Raw genomic sequence first — 27,572 nt, 5'->3', positions numbered from 1 at the left:
AATCCCTGATCTGGGGAGATCTCACACCTGTCACGGAGCAAATAAGCACCCGTGCTACAACTACTGAGCCAGTGCTCTGGGGCCTGGGAGCTGCAGCTACTGAGGTCCGTGCGCCCCGGAGCCCGTGCTTCACAACGAGAGAAGCCATCACAATGCAAAGCCTGTGCACTGCAACTGGAGAGTGGCCCCTGCTCGCCGCAACTAGAGAAAAGCCACTCAGCAACAAAGACCCAGCGCAGACAATAAGTAAATAAAGGACACAGAGAGCATGATAATACATAGACTCCAGTCCAAAAACTGTCATGGCCTACTGCAACAAAGCTTGGTTACCTGGCAGTGGAGAGAGCAATGGGGTGCTCCAACATTAGAGATTAGCCAGGCAACAGAAAGGCAGAAATGACTGATCACAGGTCCTGAGGGACAAACAAGGCAGGTGAAATCCATAAGGTGCTTTATGAGCCAAAATGATATTGGAGGGAGGGGCTGAAGGACTGGGATCTGAAATACTGTGAAAAATAATGCAAGAGTCATGGTCACCTAAGTATGCCCTGAGTCCTAAGCCACACTGAGTGGTGGATTACATGCAAACAATCTTCCCAAACACAACACAGAAAATCAGACTGGTATTTGCAGGAAGAGCTGTAACGGGACATCAGCAGAATGGTGGAAGGTGATCCCTGTGGTTGGAATAGATGGATCTCCTCACCCTGCTCCAATTGACCTGAGATCCAGTGTGGCGTAAAACAAATCTAACAAAATAGAATTAGTTTTGGTTAGATTCAGAAAGAGTATACAGGATTTTCATTGCTATGTGTGTGCTCACTCACTCAGTTGTGTCTGACTCTTCGCCACCCCATGGACTATAGCCTGCCAGGCTCCTCTGTCCATGGGATTTCCCAGGCAAGAATACTGGACTGGGTTGCCATACCCTCCTCCAGGGGATCTTCTCAACTGAGAGATTGAACCTGCGGCTTATGCATTGGCAGGCAGATTCGTTACCACTGCACCACCTAAGCCAACACCATCACAATTTCTATCATTCTGAAGAGAAATAATAACTAAACCAGTACAATAGCATATTATGCCATCTTTCTTTTATTTATGTCAACTGAATTAAAATTGAGCATCGTTTTACTGATCATCATTATCTCTCTTTTATAAGAAGATTTCAGCTCATAAAAAGTGTATAGGAAACTGTCAGCAAAAGCTACCAGTTTTACGAAAACAGAGGGTGAACACAATGTAAATCAAAACTACCATTCATTTCCAGCTAATGAGGTGCTCTGTTTTTTTCAATAAATATATTACTTCATCGAGGTTGGTCTGTTGGTTTTTTCCAGACCATTAGATTCTCACTTAATGAGATTTTTCTCCCTAAAGAAAATAGAGATATTGAATCAATATAGCCTCCTATAGAAAAGTACAGAGCAGACCAAAATTTCCATGAACCTCCTAAATTTAGACACTGGATAGAAATATATGAGAATACCTTTTTATTTATTCAATCACAGTCTTCATATTTTTTAATTCATTTATATTGTACAGCAAATATTATTGTACAGCATAGCCCATCTGTCAGTCATTTACATATTCCACTGCCATGGTTTAAAAAGATATCCAAACATAGAAAAATAAAAGAATAAGATATAGGTAATATACAAATGTTTGCTTCTTCTTGCTAATGTCTATTTAAAAATCACCTGGACTTTTATTAAGAAGTTGTTCATGGTGAGTCTGGAAGTTAGCAAAAGGCATACATTCTTTTCCTAGAGAAAAATCTTAAACAGGGTGAATTCAGAGTGCTTCCTTACCTAAGACCATAGAAAGCCAGAGTTGAAATGGAACTTAGAGGTCATGTCTATGGGTTCTTAAACCCAGAAAGCCCACAGATGACACCAGCTCCTCAAATTACACGGGGGGCTCATTCCTGCACTTGCATACGTGCATCTGGAGTCAGGGAAGGGTCAGTGGGGACAATATACAGAGACTGCAGCAGATTCTTAAGTGAGTCCAGTGGCTCCAAAAGAATGTAGGAATAGCCACTTTATTCTGCCCACGAGATTTAGTCTCTATAACCTACACATGTAGAATAAACTCTTTATTTTTCTTCTGCACCTTAGGAAATGGAGACCCAGATTGGGGAATAAAAGAGTCACCCAAGCACATGGAACTACTTAATGCTTCAGATGCTGGCCTCTCAGATGGTGATCTAAATGCCTACTCTTCTTTCCCCACCACGATTCAGAGGCCTTCACCAGGAAATCTTTAAAATGGAATTCTAACTCTCCTGCAGATTCTAATGTCAGGGTTAACAGTTAACACTACCCTAAAGGGAGAAAGGAATCAAGAGAATGTGAAAATAATAATATGAAAGAGCCAAAAATTAATGAGCAGTATAAATAGTAATTTACTTATATTTTCCAGAAATTTCAGACATACAGTATATGCATCTATAAACCCATGTATGCTCATTTCAGGGGGATTACTGATGATATTATTGAGAGAGAATGTGAAAAAATAATAGCTATGTCTGGGTGTAACTGCATACATACCAAATATTTCTCTGTTCCTTTATATTTTTTGCTCCTCTTAAGAACACACTTGTAATTGCTAATTGTATAATCAGGAGAGAGAAATTTCAAAGACACAAGGAAAAAATGGAGTTTTTAAGAATTGTAAGTTATAAGACTTTAATGTCTCCTCTGCCACTCTTCTGTACTCTTTTTTGCTCTGGAATAGCTCAGATGATAAAGAATCTGCCTGCAATGCGGAAGACCTGGGTTGGATCCCTGGGTCAAGAAGATCCCCTGAAGAAGGAAATGGCAACCCACTCCAGTATTCTTGCCTGGAGAATCCCACGGACAGAGGAGCCCGGTGGGCTACAGTCCATGGGGTCACAAACAGTCAGACAGGACTACATGACTAACACACACTGTCACTCTTATGAACTCTTTTTCCTCTGGAACACACACTATGGAACTTAATATTGGGAATTCACTTGGAAAAAAGTTCAAAGAAGCAATATACTTTTGTACTCTAAACCTAAGGGAGGAATATAAACTATAATCTATCAACAACAAATTGTAAACACAATTAGGGTAGGTGACTTATATCATTCAACCTGGAAGCCCTAGCATCTGTTAGAATCCCTTCTCAGGATGCAAGAAACTGAGCTCTGCGGAGAAACTATCTGAGTTCAAACCCAGTTTCTCTCACTTTCCAGATGTTAAGACCTCAGGCAAGATATTTAGCCTTCCTGTGTCTCTGTTTTCAATACAATGAGGATAATAGTAGTACCTGTCTTAATCTGGATTCCCCCAAAATAGAACCGGATGAGATATCGTGTGTAAGTTGTTTACTTGAACCGTGCCTCTGGAAGGAGTCAGAAATAACAAGTGAGACAGAGCTATGCAAGAGCACGTTATCAAAGCTGTTTCCATAAGCAATGGAGGCTTGATTCAGCTGAGACCTCAGAGAGTATACAAAACGCCTCTTCGAATTGGTGGGGAAGCTGCAGTATTTACCCACCACCTCTTATGCAGCTTCCGCCGAGGCTTGCCCTGACAATGTTAAATCCCCTTCACTTTTGTGCTAGGCTCACAAACAGATCTAGTGGCTCCCTGCAGCTGTGGAGAAGGCCTGAGGCAGAAAGCAGATGGGCACACACAGCGCTTGAGGTGAGACACTCAGCACGAGTCGGAGCTCTCGCAAAACTATCTGACAAAGCAATGATTGAGATCAGAGTTAAGCCAAAAAAACATTGACAGGGCACTGGAAGCACCGCTATATTATTCACCTCCAAGCATTGTGGTAGGGATTTAATAAGTCATTCATGTTGAAATGGTTAGAATCTCATAATAAGACATCAACTCATGTTAGCTATGATGATTAGTCTATTAATATTTGTGAAACACCTACCAGATGCCAGATATGGTGTACCAGGTTATAGAAAAATAATAAATAAATAAATATCACAGACTCTGCTCTTGTTACTGAACCAACTTTGGATTCACTCATCCAGACACAGTAAAGCCAACCTACTGACATCAGGTTGTGGTGAAGGGAAGTGCAGCATTGATCATAGGTGCCAAACAAGGAGTGCAAGCCGTTGATGTTCAAAATACCCAAACTCTCCAATGGGTTCCAGGGAAGAATTTTTAAGGGCAAGTTGGTGTTGGAGAAGACTCTTGAGAGTCCCTTGGACTGCAAGGAGATCCAACCAGTCCATTCTGAAGGAGATCAGCCCTGGGATTTCTTAGGAAGGAATGATGCTAAAGCTGAAACTCCAGTACTTTGGCCACCTCATGCGAAGAGTTGACTCATTGGAAAAGACTCTGATGCTGGGAGGGATTGGGGGCAGGAGGAGAAGGGGACAACAGAAGATGAGATGGCTGGATAGCATCACTGACTCGACGGACGTGAGTCTGAGAGAACTCCGGGAGTTGGTGATGGACAGGGAGGCCTGGCGTGCTGCGATTCATGGGGTCGCAAAGAGTCAGACACAACTGAGCGACTGATCTGATCTGAATGAAGGGAGTCACAAGGTGTGTGATGAGCTCATGCAAAATTCTCTGATTTTTGATGATGAGGTAACAGGGTCATATCACAGGGGTTCAAATTATCAGTTCTCAGGTTCCAGTGGTCTTGGGGCTGCATGCTCATGGTCATGCAAGGTGATGCTTGATGACCATGAGCATGGCCATACTCATGAGAAGAGCATGAGGAAGAAGGAAGCAAACTTCTTACATTTGATGGGGGGGTTTTAGTATCTGTAAAATGACTCAGGAACATGCATCAGGTACTGTAATCTATGTACTTCAGGGAGGAACTAAAGATTCTGTGATTGCTATATGGCTGATTTACAGTTTAAATTCTTATCAGTTCTACTGGCCCAACTGCTACTTTTGTCAGTACATGTTCACATCCTTTTATTCATTAATTTTTGAGCCAACTATTTTTTGGCTCAGGGGAAGCCTGGGTGATAACAGATTTTCTACAACAAGAGGCAGGCAGAGGACATGGGGGGAGGAGTCTGTCCCAGGAAGGCCCCAGAGTGTCCTGTTCAGTTAGACTTTCAATCTCGTCGATGTCTACTAGAGACAGCAAAGAATCAGGCATTTGTCACCCAAAGCAATGCATTTTATGATAAAGGCATCCATTGAGTCTAATGGCTACATAATATAGGGAGAAACCCACTCTATCCAAATATCAAAACAGTCAGATTTCACAGAAGATGTTGTGTCTGCACAGAATCTTGACAGATACGTAGGAATGGGCTCAGGAGGAGAAGAATTTCATGTAGTGAGAATGTCATATATAGAAGAGTGTCACAAGGCAAGAAAGAACACAGAACTTTTGGAATGGATCACCCTTGGGAAGGGAATTTTCTTTAGTAGATAGTACAATTTTCTTTCCTTCTTTACCTACAATTATTTGAACCTAATAAGACCCTTAGCCCTGTTGTTATCTAATTTGTAATTGGACTTAGGTTTCTGGTTCCAGTACCCATATTATCTATTAATTTTAACTTTCTGTGTCATAGCTATACTTAAGGGGACAGCTTTGCTTACATCTGGAGAAAGATTAAAAGTCAGTAACATTTCAGGCAAAACTGAAACACCTGGAATATACACTTCCATGGATGAATGTCAGGTAACAAAGCCGTGCCATGTAGAAGCAAAGCAAGATCATGAAGGATCAACACGAGTTTTTGCTTTAGTTTTGTGTTAATTCTGCAGGCAATGAAAGGTTACTTCAATAGCCCAAGGTCAATGTGAGGAAGGTCAATACTAATCTAGATGAGCAGCAGTGAGGATAAAAGGTAGAATTTACAAGTTTTGGTTAATAGATATATCTGGAAGTTGAGAAAGAATAATTTTTCTTAAGATCACCTCTAGGTTTCTGGCTTAAGTAGATGATTGTTTGCTGATGTTTTTAACAAAGACAGGAAATAAAGGAGAGACTGTCTCAGATGGGGCTTCCCTGATGGCTCAGATGGTAAAGAATCTGCCTGTAATGCAGGAGACTTGGGTTCGGTTCCCGGGTTGGGAAGACCGCCCCCCCCTCAAACCCCCGGAGAAGGAATTGGCTACCCACTCCAGCATTTTGCCTGGAGAATCCCATGGACAGAGGAACCTGGTGGGCTACAGTCCATGGGGTTGCAGAGAGTCAGACACGACTGAGCGACTAACATATGTCTCAGCAACTAACATATGTCTCAGAGAAAGGAAGAAAAAGGACGAGTTCATCTTGCATATGTCAATCTTGAGGGCTCTACCAAGCCCATGTAGCCCATAGCTGCTGTGCTTGTTTCCACATTTAACTTTAGAGGGGCTATGCTGATGGAGAAGGGCACAGGGCTCCCCATGATGCATTGAGGACACTTTCGAGTACTTTTCTGGGCATCAAATTGACACTGGACCTTAAAAAGGAAACCTGTGATATTTTAACAAGGTAAACTACATGCAACTACTTTTTAAATCTCCACTAATTTACTCTATCCTCATTAGACATTAGGTGCATAATGGGCGTTTCAAAATATGATATGGATTAATGCGGTGTCTAAAATTTCACCACTGATAATTTATTACTCTTAAAATATTGTTCCCTCTAGGAACTTTTATTTTAAAAGTGCAAATACGTTTGGATCCACACATGAAGGTGTCATTACTCATCGACAAATCTATTTTTTTCCTTCATTCATCTAGTTGGAAGAAAGACACTAAGGAAACAGCAGCTTTGACATGGGAGTGGAGGAATGAGGTTGTCTGAAGCACAAAGGGAGGACAGCTTGGAAAGAGTTTCTAATTTTTCCTCGGGATCAGAAGTCATTAACACAAGGCCCAGAACCTGTCCGGAGGGAATGTGGACTTGGGTGAGGTTCAAAAGAAATGAGAAATAAAGCTCTTTGGGGTCAACTTTCAAAATCTAGTACAGTGTGTGATGTGAGAAAACTAACTTGAAAACACTAAAAACAAGCTGGGCTATGCTTGCAGAATATTGACGATAGTCTGTTTCTTGTTTTTTTATTAACAAGATCAGATTGCTCCTTGGTCATGAGAGTTTGCCAAGAAACCCTGAAGTCATTCCCTTGGTTGGGAGTAAAGCCACTGATGAAGGTCCAATGTCATTGTTCAATTTAAAATATCAAGTGATGTGATATAAAATTTTACAATGAAGATAAATCTTCATTTAATCACATTCATATAAGTAAAAGGGTGGCAATTTGTGAAAATACCTAAGCTGGTCTCTCAGCTTGTAGAGCAGATGAACTCTTATGACAGATCATTTTTTCAATGAACTGATAGCAGTGGTTTTCCTGCCTAATAAACTGCTACCATGGGCATCAAATCTTCATCTTCTCCATTAAGTGAAACTATTCCCACTGTCCTCCTACTACATTCTTTCATTAGGCAAGCACCTCAGGTCAGAGTTTCTTTTACCAATTATAGGCCTCATCAATTCTCCAATCTCAGTTTTAAAAGGCTCTAATAGGGATTTAAGTTTCCTATAACTAACAAGCAATTCCATTAGAAAAACAATGAGGGAGAAAAAAGTGATTATGGGATTAAAGGGAAAACATACATGCTCATCTATTTCGGTACAACTCTGGGCCGAGTTCTCTGACCAGCAGTAGTGAGACAAGCATGGTATCTACTTCTAAGGGTTCGCGATCACAGGAAACAGCTGTGAGGTGCACAAATCACCACAAGACAGGGCAAAAATCCTTAACCATGAAAAGGGAACCCACTACCTAGAGATGCAAGATGGGCTGATGCAAGAGATGCAAGAGGCAGATAGATGAACTTATCTGCAATGCAGAAATAGAGATGCAGATGTAGAGAACTAATATATGGACTGGGAGACTGGGATTGGCATGCTGCTATGCTTAGTTGCTCAGTTGTGTTCGACTCTTTGCGAGCCCATGGACTGTAGCCTGCCAGGCTCCTCGGTCCATGGGGATTCTCCAGGCAAGGATACTAGAGTGGGTTGCCATTCTGTTCTCCAGAGGATCTTCCCCACCCAGGGATTGAACATAGGTCCCCCACATTGCAGGTGGATTCTGTACCAGCTGAGTCACAAGGGAAGCCCATAAATGTTCTACCAGGTATAAAATAAATAACTGATGAGAACCTACTGTATAGCACAGAGAACTCTACTCAGTGCTCTGTGAAGAAAAAACGGGTAGGAAATTCAAGGAAGAGGGAATAGATGTATATGTGTGGCTGACTCACTTTGCTTTCAACAGAAACTTACACAACATTGTAAAGCAACAATACTCCAACAAGATTGCATTAGCCTATCAGTCAACCAGAAATACACATTAAGGCAGGCACTATCTTAGATACTAGTGATCACAGCCTAGTAGGGGAGCATCCTGCACCTAGTAAGTGCTAAAAAGACATGAGATCATGGAAGAGGATGCTTGAGGGGGCTTACGGTCAGGACATGGTCGTACGAGGCTCTGAACTGAAACCACAGCAAAAACAATATTCCCAGGCAGGAACAAATTACCTGGCTGTGTCTGGGGGACAGGAAGGAAGTATGTCATTGAAGCACAGTGAACAGAGGGCAGAGAAAGAAGGAAAGTCAGAAGTATTCAGGGACAGATTATGAGGGCTTTTAGGTAATGTAAGTAAAAGTCTTCATTTCATTCTAAAGAGAAGCCATTAGGGAGCTTTCAAATGGGAATGCTATGGTCTGATGTATGCCACAGAGAGCTTTCTCTGGCTACTGCGTGGAGAACCTATTTCAGGGGGGCCCAATAACGGAGGCCAGGACACTGATTAGGATCTTGTGTAGTTGAGGTAAAATGATAATGGTGCTAACACAGGGGCAAGATCACAGTGGCCTGGACCAGGACTACGGAGAGGGAGATGGTGAAATGTATAAGATCCAAGATATATTTGGGTAATGAACTGACATGATATATTAATGAATTTGATATGCAATACGAGGAAAGGGCAAATCAAGGCTTACTGTCAGGTCTGGCCTGAACGGCACTACAGGTGGTACTCAATTATACTGAGATAAGGAAGACTCCGTAAAGAAAAATGGGGCTTCCCTGGTGGCCCAGACAATAAAGAATCTGCCTGCAATGCAGGAGACCTGGGTTCGATCCCTGGGTCAGAAAGATCACCTAGAAAAGGGCATGGCTACCTACTCCAATATTCTTGCCTGGAGAATTCCATGGACAGAGGAGCCTGGCAGACTATAGTCCATGGGGTCACAAAGTGTCGGACACTACTGAATGACTGAACGTGCACACACACCCACACAGAGTAAGGAAAAATAGCAGAAGTTTCCTGGTCATAGTGAGTTGGGTATTCTAATTAGAAAGCCAACTGAAGATAAGCAGATAATTGAAGAATGAGTACAAGATAGGTAAAGGGGAGGTCCAAGCCAGGGATAGAATTTTTTGAGCCTTTAGAGAATAGTTATTAACTAGATGTTGAGTTGTGTCATTCAATTCACATTTATGAGGCATCTGCAATGTGTAATGGCAACCCACTCCAGTACTCTTGCCTGGAAAATCCCATGGGCAGAGGAGCCTGGTAGGCTGCAGTCCATGCAGTCCCAAAGAGTCAGACATGACTGAAGCGACTTAGCAGCAGCAGCAATGTGTAAAGCTGATACTAGTCCTTGTGTTGGGATAAGTAGGATGGCTGTCTACAAGAAGCTGCCAACAGAGTGTGTGTATGTGTGTGTTTCTGGGGTGGGTGTGAAATACAAATAAGTAAAATACACAGAAGAAGGGAAAAGCTATAAAAGAGACCAAAGCAAAGTGGAGTGGGAATACAGTGAAAGATGTGATTAATTCCAACTGAACAAGCTGTTTCTCAGAGGCTATGACATTTTAAATGACCCTTAAATAATATGTGGATAATAATAGGTTGATGAAGAGGGAAAGGGTTGAAGGGCCAGGCTGGGCAATAGCAGAGAGGTAAAAAATAAATACAAAACACCATCATGGAGCTGGAAGGAATGAACAAATACACACAACACTGTCCCCAGTGGTAAAGGAGTTTGAAGTCTATGTAAGGAGAACTGCAAGGACACAAACAATGAACGTGACACTCCAAAGGGGAAGGATGTGGATGAAGTATGAAAGCCTGTTGATACCATGGCAGCTGATGCTTTGAAGACCCATGCTAGGAGTACCATTGCCCTTGGGGTCTGAACCTAGGAAATGGATGCTCTTAGAAACTGATGCTGGAGATAAAAATAAAAAATAAAAACACCCTCTTAGACTAGAGATAAGACAGAGATAGGTCAGAGAGGCCAGGCTGTTATGCCTGCAAATTCTCAATAAAAAACAGGCCTGGCCTGTCTTTTGCCCTTTGTCATACACCATAACATTAATTTGACTATAATTAATATCAGCAAAGAAATTAGAATGAGAGTGGACATAAAATCCAAAGGTCAGGATCTTCTACTAAAAAATTACCTTATTTACATGTACTCTTGGCATGCAAACCACTGCCAAGAGATAGAGTCTACAATGACAGACTATTTACTGTGTACTTACGTACTTACATTTCAACGTGGTACAACTCTCTGAATAGACGTTTTTATTACTAAAAATCTCACAGGCTATACATACACACACTCATTTACATATGCAAATCTTACTCTCTCTATAGCAAATATACGGAGATATTTCTCTTTCTGAACTTTTTAGCCACACCATGCAGCCTGTGGGACCTTAGTTCCCCAACCAGGGCTTGAACCTGCACCACCTGTGGTGGAAGCACAACGTTTTCACCACTGGACCGCCAGGGATGTCCCCTGACATCCTGCTTGATCTGAGATCTACTGGCTAAATTATTTTTATGTGAAGGCCTACACTTCGCCTGGTATTCAATGTATACATTTGTTAGAGAGCAGACACGATGGAGGGCCACTCTGGTGGCTCAGTCAGTAAAGAATTTGCCTACAACATAGGAGACCCGGATTCAACCCCTGGGTGGAGAAGATCCCCTGGAGAAGGAAACGGCAGCCTACTGCAGTATTCTTGCCTGGGAAATCCCATGGATAGAGGAGCCTGCCGGGCTACAGTCCATGGGGTCGGAAAGAGTCTGACACAACTGAGCGACCAAACACAGCACAGCACAGCAGAAGGGCAGTAACCAAAATTTCTGCTGGTGCTATTCATTTCAGAAGAGAATGAAACTGATCTGAATTTCCAGAGGCTAAGTGCCATCTGGTCCTATGTAAAAGAGTAGTGAATGCCTGCCCTTCAAAAGGTTTCCCCTCCATAGCTCAGCAGTAAAGAATCTGCCTGCAATGCAGGAGCTGCAGGAGACACGGGCTGTATCGCTGGGTCTGGAAGATGCCCTGGAGGAGAGAATGGCAACCCACTCCAGTATTCTTGCCTGGAGAATTCCATGGACAGAGGAGCCTGGTGGGCTTCAGTCCATGGGTTGCAAAGAATCAGACATGACTGAAGCAACAACTTAGCAAGCACACACATCCTTCAAATGTTATCCTTCATCAATGGAGACGGCCTCAAGCATCATCAATGCCAGTAATCTTGAAAACTGGGATAATACCCCATATGAAACCATTGTGGGTAGTTTGTTTTATGTCTCCATTCTGCTTTCTTTCTCATTTTGTTTGTGTTCTTTTTAAAAGAAGAGTGAAAAAAGTGAGGGTTAGTCGCTCGGTTCAGAGAAGGTGATGGCACCCCACTCCAGTATTCTTGCCTGGAAAATCCCATGGATGGAGGAGCCTGGTAGGCTGCAGTCCACAGGGTCGCTAAGGGTCGGACACGACTGAGCGACTTCCCTTTCACTTTCCACTTTCATGCATTGGAGAAGGAAATGGCAACCCACTCTAGTGTTCTTGCCTGGAGAATCCCAGGGACGGGGGAGCCTGGTGGGCTGCCGTCTATGGGGTCACACAGAGTCGGACACGACTGAAGTGACTTAGCAGTAGCAGTAGTCGCTCAGTTGGGTCCAACTCTTTGCAGCCCCATGGACTGCAGCCCACCAGGTTCCTCTGTCCATGGGATTTCCAGGCAAGAATAGGGAAGTGATTACCATTTCCTCCTTCAGGGGATCTTTCCAACCCAGGGCTCGAACCCATACCTTTTATGTCTCCTGCCTTGGCAGGTGGATTCTTTACCAGTGCTGCCACTTGGCCTATTTTGTGTTATTTCCCTTTTTGTTAGTGTTATTTTTAAGAGAAGACTGCAGGTCCATAAATGTAATCTCAGAGGCCTTCCTTAAATTCATTTCTCACTGTTTCAGTCGTGTCCGACTCTGTGTGACCCCAGAGACGGCAGCCCACCAGGCTCCCCCGTCCCTGGGACTCTCCAGGCAAGAACACTGGAGCGGGTTGCCATTTCCTTCTCCAATGCATGAAAGTGAAAAGTGAAAGTGAAGTCGTGTCTGACTCTTCGAGACCCCATGGACTGTAGCCTACCAGGCTCCTCCGTCCATGGGATTTTCCAGGCAAGAGTACTGGAGTGGGGTGCCATTGCCTTCTCCTCATTTCTCACAGTGCTCAACAATCATTTCTCCCTTCCTATCTAGAGTGTGTAATTCCAAGATGATGAGAGAAAAACTTGCCTTCTAGACATCCTAAGAAAATAACTTGTTTCGGAGGCCTGCCTTGCAGCCACGTGAACCAATGCGATTGCACCGGTGTTGGGTAACACTCACGGACTCACCGCATCTGCGATGAAAACACCTTTGGACTCATTCTCCTCCAACTTTTCTTCACCATGACATTCCTTTAGCCTCAGCTTGAAGATCAGAAGGAGGAAGTGCTCTGCTTCCCTCCAAATGCAGATTAGTCATGTTTGGACAGCTCGGATCATCCAAAAAGTCTTCTTTCAATCTGAGTTGAAATCTGCTTTCATGTAACTTTAATCAATTTATTCTTATTAAGCCACTGGCAACTACATTGAGTATGATGCCTTTACAGTCAACATCTGAAATATCTGAAGGCAAAAATGACCAGTACTTCAATTTCAAGTACTGCCTAAGCAAGTATTCAATTATCAGTACCTCATATATAGTCTCTATTTTTTTATATCAGCCATTCCATCTATAACCTGGCTACAAGAGTCACTCACTGATTTTGTCTTCTGCCCTTTTTCTTTTATAAAATGAAAATTTTCTCTTAAATGTAGTTTAGATTTTCAGAAAAAAAAATTGCAATGATAGAGGAGAGATTTTCTGTATGCCATGCATACCCAGTTTCTCTTATTAGTAGTATCTCATATATATTAATATGGGACATGTGTCATAATTCATGGACCTACAGTGATGCACGATTATTTACTAAAATCCAGATTTATTCAGATTTCCTTAGTTTTACCCAATGTCCAGGATCCCATCTAGACATAACATTACATTAGGTTCTTCATGACGATGATAGTTTCCTGTTTTTTAATGACATGGCCATTTTTGAGGAATACAGGTCAAATATGTTGTAGAATGTCCTGTCCTTCAGTCAGGATTGTCTGAAGATTTTCTCACGGTTAGACTGGGATTACGGACTCACGGATAAAAACAAGGGCGGTAAAGTGACGCTTTCAACACAGCAGGTCAAAAGTACATACTGTGAACATGACATCAGTGTTGAAGCTGACCTTGATCACCTAGAGAGGCAGTGCTTATCACGTTTCTCCTCCACAAAGTTACTCTCCCCTCACCTGCCACTCCATATTGTGTTCTTTGGAAGAACATCCCAGTGCAATGCCCATATTTAAAGACTGGGAGGTGAAGCCTCGTTTCTTTGAGGATGGAATGTCAATATACATTATTTGGAATTCATCTGCATGGGATGTTTGTCTTGGACCCTCATTTACTTATTTATTACAACATTTATTTACATCTTTACAGACTCATGGATATTTATTTCATACTTTGGGTTATAATTTAGTACTGTTTTCTTTATCTGGTTCCTCGAATTGTTCCCAGCTTTGGTTACTGGGAACACTTTCATTTGGCGGATTTATTTCTTTGAAATATCCTCATCACTGGGGGCTTTTATTTGTTTGATTTTACTTAAGTACTTCCTTATTTTCAGGCATTATAACATTCTCTGGACTCAAACTGTATTAATATATTTCCTACCTGAAATCTAAAATCAACCATTTCCCCTAGATGTCGTATTTTATGTATTTGTTTATTTATTGAAGAATAGTATTACAAACCAAGAACTAAGAGTTAGGTCTCCCCAGGTGGCTCAGTGATGAAGAATCCACCTGCCACTGCAGGAGACACAGGTTCGATCCTTGTTCAGGAAAGATCCCAAGGGCCGTGGGGCAACTAAGCCCGTGTGCCATGACTACTGAGGTTGTGCTCTAGAGCCTGGGACCGCAACTACTGAAGCCTGAGGACCCGAGAGTCTGTGCAAACTCCGCAGCAAGAGAAGGCACCACAGTGAGAAGTCCGAGCATCGCAACTAGAGAGTAGCCCATGCAACAATGATGAAACAGCACAGACAAATAAATAAGTAATTATTTAAAAAAAAAGAACTAAGATATGCTTGCTGCTATTGGGGTGAAGTTGCTTCTAAGTCCTTTCAGCTCACAGAGCAAAAAATACGTGTGGATACTTAACTCATGTTATATGCATATCTAAAAATACTTTGCTATGTAACTATCTGTACCTATATTAAGCTAAACATGAGTTCATTCTGATGGTTCCAATTCTAATCCATTACATGAATCATTCTAGCTTCCTTCCTTGCTTATCTGTAAATTTCCACTCCAACTTTGAGAAATCTGGCTCCCATCATTCTTCCCCCACTTACCTAACTGTTCAATTTCAGTATACTTGTAAAGCAACACCCAAACTGTAACCTGTCCCCAGGTGAGAAACAACTTCATGCAGAGCTTATACATGATATTTTTTAACTTTAGTTTTATGAATTCAGCTCATTTGCAAAGTTGCTTAATCAGTACCTTTTCCCATTACCCCGTCCAAGGAAGCTGTTTCATACTTTTATAATACAGTTAGGTGTTAGTTAGGTGTTTTGTTAAAATCTGCATTCTATGCTGAAAATATTCCCAGCATACTAACAATTTTTTTAATTTGCATATATTATGGTTCATTTGTGCTGGAAAGTTCTATGGGTTTTGATAAGTGCACAGTGTCAGGTATCCACCCTTATAATTTAATTCAAAATTGTTTAAGTATCTCTGACACTTTGCTAATTCAACCTACATGCCTTAATGCTATTTCATTTCTGTTTTAACTTGCAATTTCCTAGTGTCAAGTGATGTTGGGTTTCTTTTCATATCCTTATTTCCTATCTGCATGTTTCCCTTAGTGAGGTATCAGTCTGGATCCTTTGCCCACCTTAAAAATCAGATTTTTGAATTTTAAAATTCTCTATATATTTTAAATAAAATACTTTTATCAAATATGTGTTTTAAAAATATTTTCTGCTTATCTATGACTTGTCTTTTTAGTCTCTTAACAAGTGTCTTTCGCAGAGCATAAGTTTTAAATTTTTAAGAAGTCCAACTGATAATATTTTTTTTTGTAATCTATGGGTCATGCTTTTGACACTTTATCTCAAAAGTCACCACCAAACCCATGGTCACCTAGATATTCTCCTGCATTGTTTTATTTTATTTTTTGGCCATACTGAATGGCTTGTGGAACCTTAGTTTCCCGGACCAGAGACTGAACCCCAGGCCATGGCAGTGAAAGCGCTGAGTCCTAAGCACTAGACTGACAAGGAATTCCCTCCTACGTTATTTTCTAAAAGCTCTGTAGTTTCACATTCTATATTCTGTACTTTTACAATTTAAAATTAGCTCTTTGATCTATTTTGATTTAATTTTTGTAAAACTTGTAAGGTCTGTGTTTAGATCGATCTTCTTGTACATGGATGTCCAATTGTTCCTGCAGCAATTTGTTGAAGACTATCTATTTTGCATTGAATTGCCTTTTTTTGTCAAGGACCAATTTATATTAGCTTATCTCTGGGTGAGATAAATGAATATTCTATTTCATTAATCTATGTGTCTATTCTTTCACTAATTCCATGCTTGTTTGATTATTGTTGCTATATAGTAAGTCTTGAAATCTGTTGGTATAAGTTCATCAATTTTGTTCTCAGTGTTATATGGCTATCCAAGGTGTCCCATCTTTCCATATAAACTTGAAAATAGATTTCTGGGATATTGGTTGAGATTACATTGAATGTACGGTTCAAACAGAAGAATTGATATCTTGACAATATTGAGTCTTCCAATCTATCAACACGGATTATCTCTTTGTTTAGATATTTTTTATTTATTTCATCAGAATCTTATGGTTTTCCATTTGTAGAGCCTGTATCTATTTTTCTTAAATTTATACATTTATGCATTTCATTTTTGATGCTTTTGTCAACAAAGTGTAGTGTAATTATTGGCAATTAGAAAACAATTGATATTATTTATCCACTTTGTACCCTTAAGTGAAGAGGAACTAAAAAGCCTCTTGATGAAAGTGAAAGAGGAGAGTGAAAAAGTTGGCTTAAAGCTCAACATTCAGAAAACGAAGATCATGGCATCCGGTCCCATCACTTCATGGGAAATAGATGGGGAAACAGTGGAAACAGTGTCAGACTTTATTTTCTTGGGCTCCAAAATCACTGCAGATGGTGACTGCAGCCATGAAATTAAAAGATGCTTACTCCTTGGAAGGAAAGTTATGAACAACCTAGATAGCATATTGAAAAGCAGAGACATTACTTTGCCAACAAAAGTTCATCTAGCCAAGGCTATGGTTTTTCCTGTGGTCATGTATGGATGTGAGAGTTGGATTGTGAAGAAGGCTGAGCGCCTAAGAATTGATGCTTTTGAACTGTGGTGTTGGAGAAGACTCTTGAGAGTCCCTTGGACTGCAAGGAGATCCAACCAGTCCATTCTGAAGGAGATCAGCCCTGGGATTTCTTTGGAGGGAATGATGCTGAAGCTGAAACTCCAGTACTTTGGCCACCTCATGCGAAGAGCTGACTCATTGGAAAAGACTCTGATGCTGGGAGGGATTGGGGGCAGGAGGAGAAGGGGAAGACAGAGGATGAGATGGCTGGATGGCATCACTGACTCAATGGACATGGGTTTGGGTGGACTCTGGGAGTTGGTGATGGATAGGGAGGCCTGGCATGCTGCAGTTCATGGGGTCACAAAGAGTCAGCCACGACTGAGCAACTGAACTGAACTGAACTGAAAGATGAAATATCAGTTTATTGAGATTTTCCTTTGAATCCTACCATCCAGCATGTGTTTTCATTCACAGCTTTGCATTATTGAAAATAATCAGTAAGGCTAAGAACAAAGCTTGCAACTGATATTAGCTTTGAACTCTCAAGTTGGCTAAGCAGAAACTACATTTCCCAGAATTCCTTTCCCTCATGGTTCTGAGATGATTGGCCACAGGAGGGGTTTAGGTGACATCAGAAGGCAAAAATGACACAGCAGCCTTATTTGAGCATGGAAGCGTGGGGTTGGGTCAGATGCTTTTGTAGCTCCTACAGATGGGTTATGAATCAGTTGGCTGAGTTCATTGGATGCAGCACCTGCCAGAGCCACAGCTCCTTCAGCTTCTCCTACTTCCAGGCCAGGTGCTCATTTGGACCTCTGCTTCTCCTGCCAGATATCTGCATCACAGAACTGGAAACCTAGAGGCTGAAGCAGGAGTCAGACCATCCTCCTCACACATTCCTGTTTGTCTGTGCTCTCACCAACTTCTCATCCATATTTTCTTCCTGACTTCTTGCCATGCTGACTTCAGATCCAGGGAAAGTACATAAATACTTTAACCAGTTCTCAGAATTGTATAAGGTCAATGTATAATAATCAGTGCCTATAATCAGTGCCTTATTTCATATCATTCCTAGGAGTTCTTCTATAACTGAACCATGATTGACATACAGACCTACTATCAACACCTTCCCTCATATTTGTCATTGAACTTGCAGTAGATAATCATTTGGGCCTCCCTGGTGGCTCAGTGGTAAAGAACCCATCTGCCAATGCAGGAGATGTGGGTTTGATCCCTGGGTTGGGAAGCTCCTCTGGAGGAGGGCATAGCAACCCACTCCATAGCAACCCACTCCATTCTTGCCTGGGAAATCCCATGAACAGAGGAGCCTGGTGGGGCTATAGTTTATGGGGTTGCAGAGTTGCACATGACTTAGTGACTAAACAACAAGATAATAATCATTCAACAAACCATGAATTTGGCTGTGCTATTATCTGTACATTTCTGCACATGATCTATAAAGATATTATTAGAAGATTTGTAAATACCTATCTAAAACCATGCCTATGTGAACCTCCCACTCTTAGAAATACATTATAAGAAAAACAAATGAAGTTAATTTAGCATAATTCCTGGTAATCACCACTTCTATTTCTAAGATCTGACAAGTTACCTGTTTAATAATTCCTTCCAGAATATTGTAGGAAATTGCTGTCAGATTCATTACCCAGTGATTTTCAGAATTTATCTTTTTCTTTCTTTGGAAAAAAAAAATGGAACCTCTATGGTTCCCTGTGATTCTTCAGAGATTATTGATGGTGTTTCTCTAATCACAGCTATAAATTTTTTTCTGTATCCCAAGGATGTAATTTGTCTGACCCTGGAAACGTGTATTAATTTAAAGCAGCTTGACATGATCTTACTATTTCTTCTCAAGATTGTTACCAGCTGTGGGTTAAGGTCTATTACCCACTTGCTCTGGCCAAGAAAAAACAAGCTGGGTGCAGCCCACAGAGGAAGCAATGCTGCTCAATATGTGACGTATCCTGGTGCTTCTCAAAACACTAATATGCATATAAATTACCCAGGATCTTACTAAATGCAGGATTTCCTTTAGCAGGTGTGCATGAGGCCTGAGACTCTGCATTTTAACAAGCTTCCAGCGGTAGCAACACTGCTGGTCCATGAATCACTTGTTGAGTAGTGAGGATATAGTGAGAAACAAAGGCATATTTCCTGGAAAGCTAACAAAGCTTCCATTCTGTCTGCCCTTGGATGGATAAGGATAAGAGACTACTGGAAGCTTCCTAATGGAAGGGACTGGCTATGGGGGAATCTGACTCTTGCTCTGATGGGCAGGGACATGTTCAGGAAATCTTTAATCCAATTTTCTGTTGATGGGTGGGGCTATGCTCCCTCCCTGAGGCCAAACTATGGTAGGGGCACTTCCTTCAAAAGGACTTATGCCAGGACTATTGTATTCAGTGTCTCTGACCCCAAAGCAGTTCAGTGTCAACCCATGCCTCCGACGGAGACTCCCGGACACTCTCAGGCAAGTCTGCTCAGTCTCTTGTGGGGTCACTGTTTCTTTCTCCTGGGTCCTGGTGCTCACAAAGATTTGTTTGTGCCCTCCAAGAGTCTGTTTCCCCAGTCCTGTGGAAGTTCTGTAATCAAATTCCACTGGCCTTCAAAGTCAAATTCCCTAGGGTTTCTCAGTCCCTTTGCCAGATCACCAGGTTGGCAAATCTGTTGTGGCCCCTAGAACTTTTCCAACAGTGCGAGAACTTCTTTGGTATAACTGTTTTCCAGTTTGTGGGTTGTCTGCTCAGTGGCAATATGGTGGGGCTCACACACCACACTTCCCAGGTCTGCTACAGCCAGAGCCCTGTACCCATAGCAGGCTACTGCTGACCCATGCCTCTGCAAGAGACACTCAAAAACTCAAAGGCAGGTCTGGCTCAGTCTCCCATGGGGTCCCTGGGTCCTGGTGCCAATAACAGACTGGTTCCAAATTGGGAAAGGAGTGTCTTATGGCTGTATATTGTCACCTTGCTTATTCAACATATATGCAGAGTACATCATGAAAATGTTGGACTGGATGAAGCATAAACTGGAATCAAGATTGCCAGGAGAAGTATTAATAACCTCAGATATGTAGATGACACCACCCTTATGGCAGAAAGTGAAGAGGAACTAAAGAGCCTCTTGATGAAAGTGAAAGAGGAGACTGAAAAAATCTGGCTTAAAAGTCAACATTCAAAAAACCAAGACCCTGAGCTCCAAAAAGGAACACAGCCTGGACAACACCTTGATTGCAGGCTGGTGACACTTTGAGCAGAGGACCCAGCTAAGCTGTGCCCAGATTCCTAACTCACAGAAATGGTGAAGGTGAAAGAGGAGAGTGAAAAAGTGGGCTTAAAACTCAGCATTCAAAAAACTAAGATCATGGCATCCAGTCCTATTACTTCATGGCAAATAGATGGGGAAAATGTGGAAACAGTGTCGGATTTCATTTTCTTGGGCTCTAAGATCAATATGGATGGAGACTGCATCCACAAAATTAAAAGATGCTTGCTCCTTGGAAGAATAGCTATGACAAACCTAGACAGCATATTAAAAAGCAGAAACATCGCTTTGCCAACAAGGTCCATATAGTAAAAGCTATGGTTTTTCCAGTAGTCATGTACAGATGTGAGAGTTGTACCATAAATAAGCCTGAGCATCAAAGAATTGACACTTTCGAACTGTGGTGCTGGAGAAGACTCTTGAGAGTCTCTTGAACATCAAGGAGATCAAACCAGTTAACCCTGAAGGAAAGCAGTCCTGAATATTCATTGGAAGGACTGATGCTGGAGCTGAAACTCCAATACTTTGGCCACCTGATGTGAAGAATCGACTCATTTGAAAAGATCCTGATGCTAGGAAAGATTGAAGGCAAGAGGAGAAGGGGGCAATGGATGATGAGATGGTTGGATGGCATCACTGACTCAATGGACATGAGTTTGAGTAAACTCAGGGAGATAGTGATGGACAGAGAAGCTTGGCATGCTGAAGAGCAGGGGGTCACAAAGAATTAGACATGACTGAGCAACTGAACAACAGGACTGAGGAGTTTTCGGTATGCATCTTTAGGGACCTCCATGGAAGACCTCAACACAGTCAATCAGAAAGACTGGCTGTGTAGTTTGTAAGGCCCAGTGCAAAGCAAAAATATTGGGCCTCGTGTTAAATTTTTTTAAGAATTTCAGGATGGTGAGAACAGAGCATTAAACCAAGCATGCAGCCCATGTAGGGACAGGGGCTATGCAACTGGTCATGAAGCTGGATCTTACTACTGTATTAGGTGTGCCTTAAAGCTCAACATTAAGAAAACTAAGATCATGGCATCTGGTCCCATCACTTCATGGGAAATAGATGGGGAGACAGTGGAAACAGTGACAGATTTTATTTTGGGGGGCTCCAAAATCACTGCAGATGGTGACTGCAGCCATGAAATTAAAAGACACTTACTACTTGGAAGGAAAGTTATGACCAACCTAGATAGCATATTGAAAAGCAGAAACATTACTTTGCCAACAAAGGTCCGTCTAGTCAAGGCTATGGTTTTTCCTGTGGTCATGTATGGATGTGAGAGTTGGACTGTGAAGAAGGCTGAGCGCCGAAGAATTGATGCTTTTGAACTGTGGTGTTGGAGAAGACTCTTGAGAGTCCCTTGGACTGCAAGGAGATCCAACCAGTCCATTCTAAAAGAGATCAGTCCTGGGTGTTCATTGGAAGGACTGATGCTGAAGCTGAAACTCCAATACTTAGGCCACCTCATGCAAAGAGTTGACTCATTGGAAAAGACTCTGATGCTGGGAGGGATTGGGGGCAGGAGGAGAAGGGGATGACAGAGGATGAGATGGCTGGATGGCATCACCAACTTGATGGACATGAGTTTGAGTAGAGTCAGGGAGTTGGTGATAGACAAGGAGGCCTGGCGTGCTGCAATTCGTGGGGTCACAAAGAGCCGGACACGACTGAGTGAGTGACTGAACTGAACTGAACTCAGCAAATTATTCAAACCAAGCCTCCATGAACTCTGCGAAAAATGCAGGCATGCAGTAACTGGCAGCACATAATACTGTGAAATGTGTATCTGTGGAAGTTCTTGGCCTAGTGGAAGTATTCAATAAATGTTTGCTTTTTACATCTTCCTTTCTGTTTGACTGTTTTTTTTTTTTTTCTGTTTGACTGTTATTGAACTACCAGCCTTAAAACACACACATGCTTCCTTGTTCTTTTTGTTTTTTCCCTCCAAACACAGATACTGGAGTAACTTCAGTTGTCTCAAGACACACTGGTGACAGGTAAAGCCAAAAGGTGATGATTTCTTTTGAGGCTTGTTTTCAGAATCTTCATCCTGCTCTATTAGTTCAAACATACTGGTACCTTACATAAAGATTCACAGCACAGATTCAGGAATATCTCAAGGTTTTCCAACATAGATCTATGTCATCTTATGACCCTCCTTGCATAAGCTGGTAGTTAGAGAGTTCTCTTCCACCCACTACTCCCAAACAATGTGACACATTTTCATCTGTATCAATGACACCACAACAGAGATTCTTGGCTGGGTAAGTGAGGGGGTTGGAAGGCAGAGCTGTGAGAAAGAAGGCAGGTGGGTAGACTGAAAAAGATTCTGCCTGGTGATTCTGACAAGGCAAGCACACAACTCACCACTATTCATTAAGAATCATTATTTTAGAAAGATCTCCATACAGTTTGCCTTCCAGGGATGTACAAAGTGATGTTTGTTTCGTATATCATTTTTTCCTGAGTCTACAGTATTTTATAAAGTGCTACTCTTGACCTCTTCAGCATGTAAGTTTTTACACAGACAACATATGACTTTTAAGGCTGAGAGGGAGAGGGTTTCATGCTGAAAAAGATGGCTGAGCATCTAAATTCAGAGCGTTTATACTTGCTCAACCCCATAAGGGTAAGAACCAATGTAGCTTCTGGCAAGTAGTCTGAATTACCAACTTCTTTTCTTCCGTGTAAACAGAAAAGGTAACTTTCTATGTGCATAAGTAAAATTAATGTGCCCTCGATTTTTCAGTGACCCACTGCCATAACCCATTCCAACCTGTCACTTAGGTAGTGACAGCCAAATGTCCCTGGCATCCTAAGACAAAATTTATTTTCTTTTCTAAGATGATTTTACAAATGCCAGTAACAAACATGAAAATTATTAAAATTATAGCTTAAATTCATTATAATCAGTTAAATGGAGTTTTGTGGGCTGATCTAGGATCCTAAATACTGTAACAATGCTTTAATTATATAAAGTCCCAAGTAAGTCATTTATGAAGAAACTCAGAATGCAGATTTCACATACTTTGGGGTCCACATGAATCTATTGGGCTTCCAGGGTAGCTCAGTGGTAAAGAATCCACCTGCTAATGCAGGAGACGTGGGTTTGGTCCTTGGGTTGAGAAAATCCCCTGGAGGAAATGGCAACCCACTCCAGTATTCTTGCTTGGAAAATTCCATGGAAAGAGGAGCCTTACAGGCTATGGTCCATGGGGTCACATAAAAAGTCAGATGTGACTTAGCAACTAAACAACAACAATCAGTAGTACAGACCAAAGGAGGTTATTTTTTTTTAAAAATGATGCATTAGTGATATATGTTTACTACCCTAGCAGAAAATTTTTCTTTCTATTTTTTCTACAAATCTATGACTACTAGCTTTATGACTACTACAGTAAATTCCCTATATATGAACTGTCAAATTATGAAGCTGAAAGATGCAAAATATGCTCACATATTCAATCATGTAAGCTAGTTCACATGTCCAGCATACATTGCCACATGCAGCTTGCCATCCGTCTCCTATGCCCTCCTGCTGACGATCCTCGGCTCTACCATCTCCCACCTCCTCTCCCTCCTCCAGTCAGTAACTCTTCTTGCCTGTTCATTTGATGCCAGCCCCTGTATCCCAGCTGTTATTCTATACTACTGTACTTTTCAAGGTACTGTTCAGTTCAGTTCAGCCGCTCAGTTGTGTCTGACTTTTTGTGACCCCATGGACTACAGCACGCCAGGCCTCCCTGTCCATCACCAACTCCTGGAGCTTGCTCAAACTCATGTCCACTGAATCGGTGATGCCATCCAAGCATCTCATCCTCTGTCATCCCCTTCCCTCCTGCCTTCAATCTTTCCCAGCATCAGGGTCTTTTCAAATGACTCAGCTCTTCGCATCAGGTGGCCAAAGTATTGGAGTTTCAACTTAAACATCAGTCCTTCCAATGAATATTCAGGACTGATTTCCTTTAGGATGGACTGGTTGGATCTCCTTGCAGTCCAAGGGACTCTCAAGAGTCTTCTCCAACACCACAATTCAAAAGCATCAATTCTTTGGCATTCAGCTTTCTTTACAGTCCAACTGTCACATCCACACATGACTACTAGAAAAACCATAGCCTTGACTAGGCAGACCTTTGTCGGCAAAGTAACGTCTCTGCTTTTTAATACACTGTCTAGGCTGGTCATAATCTTCCTGCTAAGGAGTAAGCATCTTTTAATTTCATGGCTGCATTTACCATCTGCAGTGATTTTTGAGCCCCAAAAAATAGTCTGCCACTGTTTCCATGGTTTCCCTGTCTATTTCCCATGAAGTGATAGGACCAGATGACATGATCTTAGTTTTCTGAATGTTGAGCTTTAAGCCAAATTTTTCACTCTCCTCTTTCACTTTCATCAAGAGGCTCTTTAGTTCTTCTCTTTCTACCATAAGGGTGGTCTCATCTGCATATCAAGGTACTGTGCTGTAAGATTAAAAAGGTTTTATTTTTTGTGTTTCTTTGTTTATGCATTATTTGTGTAAAAAGTATTATAAACCTATTACAGTATAGTACTATATAGCCAATTGTGTTAGTTGGGTGCCGAGGCTAATTTTCTTGGACTTACAAACATGTTCTCAGAATGGAACTTGTTTGTATGCAGGGGACTTCCTATAATTATTTTGTACCAACATAGTACACTGAGGTCAATATGGTGTGGCATTCCTCCCCTCCTTTCCTATGTTCCATGTTCATTGAATAAAAGGTAGTGGCTGAAACCATGAGAGATTGGTCCATGCTCCAAAATTTCATGTTCTAAGAGATCAGGAAGCTGTATTTCGCTTCTTTAGGTAAAACTTGTTTATAATAGTATATTATATTATATCAATAGTATATTGATGTACAAGTCAGGCATACATCATTATAATTTGATATATGTATATAATGCAAAGTCATTACCGCCAGGTCCATTTACCATTCATCACCCCGCCTTTTAAAGAACAGAAAAGCAGATTACAAGAAGAGAAAAATGAACAAAGGAGAAAAATGAAAGCCAGAAAACAGGAAAGATTAAAACAAAAAGCTAGAGGATTGTTTAAAGTCATGTGGCCATGTTAGGGTCACAGTGGCAGAGAGCAGAAAACGGACAATCAATTAAAAAAGACTAGACTTGGGGAAAGTTAAGCCAGAAACTAAGAAACTAAGGCGGAGAAGGCAATGGCACCCCACTCCAGTTCTCTTGCCTGGAAAATCCATGGACGGAAGAGCCTGGTAGGCTGCAGTCCATGGGACACAACAGAGCGACTTCACTTTCACTTTTTACTTTAATGCATTGGAGAAGGAAATGGCAACCCACTCCAGTGTTCTTGCCTGGAGAATCCCAGGGACGGGGGAGCCTAATGGGCTGCCGTCTATGGGGTCACACAAAGTCGGACATGACTGAAGCGACTTAGCAAGCAAGAAACTAAGGCAGCTCTGAGAAATGTCCACAGCCTGCAGTGCCTTCAAGAGAAATGAGCTTGTATTTATTAAATAAATACCATTAATTTTATATTCACACAAAGAAAGAAAGAATAGGGCAACTTCTGGCACCTCGATGACAGCTCAAACAAGTTCAGGGGTATTTAGAGAGAATTACATTTTTTCTTTAAAGTGAACATGATTTTCACAGTTTATTAATGTCAATTTCATAAAGTTAAGTAGCTGAATCTTTACAGCTGATACAATCAAGTAGGGCTTCTCATCTCTGACCTTCAACAGAATTCCAAAAGTGTGGTAATGAGAATCTCAACTAAGGCTGAATATCAGGAAGAACTGAGAGAAAGAGGTGGATTCAAATAAATTTCAGGCATATAATCAACAGGACTTGTTCAAAATAAAAAATGGTGAGGAATGTAGGACAGATAAGCAAAATTATGTTTGATTTGATACATGCTGAGTACACATCCATTTAGCACTAAAGAATTAAAGCATTAATAAACTCCAGTAACATGATTTTCAGTTTAAACCAAAATTCAATTCTGTCTAGACTGAATTTGGTCTTAATGTACTTCTCATAAAGGTGTCAGAAGCTGTGTGATTGTTTCTTTTTCAGTTGCGAATATGAAATTAATGAGACTAGAGACAGAGTCTATGAGCTCATTTATCTCAAGACCTTAGAGGCTTTGGAGAAATCGATCTCATAAAACTCACTGAATTTGTGAGCTAAAAAAAAAAAAAAAATTGTAACAAAGCATGGTGTTATTACTGTGGTTCTTTACATGTGTGTAAGGGAGTCTTAAAACTCGGCAGATTTTCAACAAGACCATGGTGGGGTTGAATGTTGGCATAAGAATGGCTGTTAGGAAAGCAGGCTTGGGTTGAGGTTGTTCATTTAGATATATGTCCTGTAGAGATGGCTAGGTGGGCACTTCTCCCCCTCTCCAAATCACAAAAAAACAAACCAACAACAATAAAAACAGGCACTCTGCCTGTCCCTCCCAAGTTCTCCTCTGATGATGAGTCATCTTCCTATTGCTTATCTAGTCCAGTTGGCAAGGCTCACCTCTTCCCACCTGCCTGGCTGTCCTGCTGTGAACAGATACTCACTCTGGGCAGAAAGAAACAGGAGGCAACCACTTTCAGTCATTTTATGAAGGAACCTCCATATGGAATGGGTCTTCTTAAAAGGAAGTGATGTTCAGTATGGAATGGGTTATCTTATAAGGAGGTGATGATTAATATGGAATGGGTTGTCTTATAAGGAGGTGATTTTCTGTGACCAGAAACCCTCAGACCCTTCACTGGCACATATAAGAGGCAAATAGGAAATGGATGATTGTGGTTGGATTAGATAAATATTTCCCATCTATGATTTAATGAAACTTGAGGAATATTTTTTCTTTTTAAATCAAAGACAAAAAAATCAGATTGGATGGAGAACTTAGCAAGGAAAAAAGAATCTGTGAGATTCCATGAGACTGCATCTTTATCATTTAGGATGTGAGCCTTCATCTAAGCTGTGTACCATTGGCTGGAAATGTAAATTGGTGCAGCCACTTTGAAAAACAGTACAGAGGGTTCCCAGGAAAAAATAACTACCATACAATCCAACAATTCCACTCTTGGGTATATATCTGGAAAATGAAAACACTAATTTGAAAAGATACAGCAGCCCTATTTACAATAGCCAAAATATGGAAGCAAGCCAAGTACCCATCAGGAGATGATTGGATTAAGAAGACATGGTTTATATATACAACGGAATATAAAAAAGACATAAAAAAGAATGAAATAACACCATTTTCAACAACATTGATGGACCTCGAGAATATTATGCTTACTGAAATAAGTCAGAAAGAAAAAGCTATATGATATTTACATATGGAATCTGTAATTACTAAAAAGTAATACAAATGAATGTATATGCAAAATAGAAACAGAATTCTAGATAGTGAAAACAAACTTGTGATTACTAAACAGGGAGAGGAAAAAGGAGAGGGACAAATGAGGGGTGTGAGATTAACAGATAAAAAATAGATAAGCAACA

The sequence above is a fragment of the Bos javanicus genome, chromosome 17 (assembly GCF_032452875.1).
Source record: "Bos javanicus breed banteng chromosome 17, ARS-OSU_banteng_1.0, whole genome shotgun sequence".
NCBI classification, from domain to species: Eukaryota; Metazoa; Chordata; class Mammalia; order Artiodactyla; family Bovidae; genus Bos; species Bos javanicus.
Note: the sequence above shows the minus strand (reverse complement) of the source record.